Source organism: Notothenia coriiceps, unplaced genomic scaffold (genome assembly GCF_000735185.1).
Source record: "Notothenia coriiceps isolate Sejong01 unplaced genomic scaffold, NC01 NC01_scaffold00020435, whole genome shotgun sequence".
NCBI classification, from domain to species: domain Eukaryota; kingdom Metazoa; phylum Chordata; class Actinopteri; order Perciformes; family Nototheniidae; genus Notothenia; species Notothenia coriiceps.
In genome coordinates, this window is record NW_011353136.1 from 7,473 (window position 1) to 11,335 (window position 3,863).

A 3,863-nucleotide genomic window follows, 5' to 3' on the forward strand; every position below is an offset into this window, starting at 1 on the left:
TCAATTCCTTTAAACATTTATACCGCTGCAGTTAGGGGTTCAAATGCATGCTAAAGAGATTTAAATACTTTTGATCTAAATTGCAATCAACAGCTTGATGAGTGTGTCTGTGTGTGTGTGTGTGTGTGTGTGTGTGTGTGTGTGTGTGTGTGTGTGTGTGTGTGTGTGTGTGTGTGTGTGTGTGTGTGTGTGTGTGTGTGTGTGTAGTCTCTGGGACTCACCAGCAAGTTGTCCTCCAGTCAAAGGTACCACCCGGTACGGTGACCTTCAACACACCAGGACACACAGGTTAGTTTTGAGAGCAGAAGTGGACAATGCGTCCTCTCAGCATACACATTGTACTTTTCCTCCTGCTTACTAATTCAAGGGGGAAAACAGACACACACACACACACACACACACACACACACACACACACACACACACACACACACACACACACACACACACACACACACACACACACACACACACTGTTTAAAAGGAAGATTACCCAATCTCAGATGATGTTTGTCAAATAAAACGCTTCAGAATTTAACCCAAGATAAGATAAGCACACACACACACACACACAGTGTGTGTGTGTGTGTGTGTGTGTGTGTGTGTGTGTGTGTGTGTGTGTGTGTGTGTGTGTGTGTGTGTGTGTGTGTGTGTGTGTGTGTGTGTGCGTGTGTGTGTGTCTGTGAGAGTCTACCCTTAGAAGTGTTTTAGACCCGGGCAGTTCTCATCATTAATACTGAGGCCATTCTACTTCACTGACGGCTTGGTCTGTCTTTCATTCTGCTCAAAGTCAGGCTCGGATCAAAGTAGCCTCTCTGAAGGTCATTGAGAATTACCAAGCAGCAGCTGTGGAAAATTCAATAAACCATGAAACATGTGCACTTTGTTAAGATGGTGTTTAAAAAATGACTTGAAAGGGAATGCTATGCTGTGGTTGGTTTTAGTTGCAACAACCTAAAGTGCTTTGACAGAACTTTGATGGTGATGGAAAAATGTGGGGATCAAGATAATTTAATTTCCCATTTCCAAGTTTGTACATCACCTATTTGCATACACGTATGCTCAGCTGCTTGCTGCAGCAACTGTTTTAAGTTTACATTTAGGGGCTTAATGAGGTGGCGGTAGCTCATTCTGTAGGGACTTGACTAAAGAACCGAAGGGTCTCCGGTCAAAGTCCTGATTGGGCCAAAAATACAGAGTGTAGACTGGTCGCTGGATAGGTGCCAGCTCACCTACTGGGCGCTGCCGAGGTGCCCTTGAGCAAGGCATTGCTCCCCCAACTGCTCCCTCGGGACTGTCAGCCTCTTGAATCTGGCACCTCTCCAGCAACAGGTCCTGTTAGTGCATGCGTTCATGAGTGCATTGCGACCTGTGTCATGTATATGAATGAAGAACTGAATTTCCCCCGGGAATTAATAAAAGTAAGTCTTATTTTAACAGCACGCACAGGAAATAAGTATTTGATCCCTTGCATATTTTGTAAGTTCACCAATTTACAAATAAATGATAGACTGTTCATTTCTTTGTAAATTGGTGAACTTACAAAATATGTTAGGTTTACTCTAACAGTGAGAGTAAGAATATGAAATAGAAAATCCAGAAATTGACATTATATAAAAGATAAAAATGTATTTTCATTTAACTGTGGGAAAGAAGTATTTGATCCCCTTGCAGAACATGTGTTAGTACTTGGTGGAGAAACCCTTGATGGACACAGAGAGGTCAGACGCTTCTTGTAGCTGGTCTCCAGGTTTGTGCACATCTCAGGAAGGATGTTGGTCCACTCCTCTCTGAAGATCCTCTCCAAATCCTTCAGGTTTTGAGGCTGATGCTTGGCATCTGGAAGCTTCAGCTCCCTCCACAGATGTTCTATGGGATTAAGGTCCAGAGACTGGCTAGGCCCCTCCCTCACCTGAATGTGCTTCTTTTTTAGACACCCCTGTGTTGCCTTGGCCATATGTTAAGGGTCATTATCCTGCTGGAAGACCCCTCCATGACCCATTTTCAGTGTCCTGGCTGAGGGAAGGAGGCTATGGGCCAAGACTTGACGGTGCGTGGCCCCGTACATCCTCTCCTCGATGCAGGGAAGTGGTCCTGTCCCCTTAGCAGAGAAACACCCCCAAAGCATGATGTTTCCTCCATGCCTGATGGTGGGGATGGTGTTCTGGGGTTATAGTCAGCATCTTCTCCTCCAAACACGGCATGTCGAATTGATGCCAAAGATCTAGATTTTGGTGACATTAACTGTCATATTCCCATCCCTCACAGAAAGTAATCAGAAGGAACAATCTCATGGGGCAGGCACTTGGTTTTGGGAACCTGATGATGGTCACCTGATTGTCACTGGTTCAAGTCCCCACATGGACCAGAAAAATAAAATACATACAGTATGTGGTGTGGACTGGCAAGGCACCAAAATCCCAAGTGCATCAGAGCCCCAAAAATGACAGCCCCTTCACTGTGACACTCCTCCATCAATGCAAATGTTTGTTCATGTGTGTATTTGAAGTTTCACTGAATATTAACAACAGAGTGAAACCTGAATTTCCCTCGGGGGAATTAATACCTTATTTCTGCCTTCTGATTCTTTCTTTCTACTTCAGAATCTGCACCTCCACCACAGGAAAATGACGGGAAAAGATGGACCAAATGGAGAACTGCCTGAAAACAAATATATGTCACTTTCCATAATCACTATATATTTGTAGGTGAATAAAAACCTTAAAACAATTAATTGTTTTATATTCTGATGAGGACTTTTTGCTCTGATATGGAATACAGATTACTCTTTAATTAAAAGGCTTCAGGAAAGTGACACTTGAGTTGCTTCTATTGCAAACTTACTGTACACTTCACTTATCATGGTAGTTTAAGGAGCGTATGTAAACAGCAAAGTAGGAGGAGCAGGGGACACTGGGATTTACAGCCAATCCGCGAATGTGTCTTTGACTTCGCAGCCAGCCGGTGGACTGAACAGATGTTTTATCAGACAATCGATGAATCAACAAAGAGCTCAGAGGGACAGGGTGTACCTCTCTGTGTTGTGTGGCATGGTGGGGTCGATGGACACCAGGGCTCCAGTGGGATCCATCAGGGACAGGTTTGTGTTCCTGCAGGAAGACACCAAGGCAGCATGAATATGAGACACCTTTTTTCTCTGTCATTTTAGACATACTATTGGGAGTGTTGCTAGCACTGCTAATTAGTAGAGACAACAAAACATCCATGCTGTGTCGCTGAGCACACTGCAGAAGGATGTACACAAAAAGAAGAATTCTTCCTCCGGGGTGTGTGAGTGATAATGTCTCTGCTGAAATTACCAAATTGTTTTTCAAACCACGTTAGAATGATGCCTTGAGTTTCTCAAGAACTTGTAGATCATGATGAAACGGACATGCTCCTTAAATGAAACCATTTTTTATTTTAATAATGCTAGAAGTGACAACACTTTGATGATTCACTTCCTTATATGACAAGACTAACTCACTTTCTCTTTAAAGGGATGTGTGTGTAAGGTCTTCATGTTCACAGAAGCTCTATCTTCAATCGCAGAAGACTGGCAGAAACTACAGTGAAGCTAGGTGTGTCTTCTAAGCAGATCATTATCATTAACTGAATGTATTGTTTATTGTAAAAAATAGTTAACAATTCTGTCATCATGCATCCCTCGAGCAATCACTTCATATGGTTTTCCTAGATGTTTCTTATTAAATGTGCACCTGAAGCACTTCAGCCCCCGAGTCTCAAGAGTCATGCCCCACGAACTTCAACTCATACAGCAGAGGATCCAGAGAGGCTATTGCATGAGAGCAGCACCTGTGTTTGTATGTGTGTGTGTGTGTGTGTGTGTGTGTGTGTGTGCC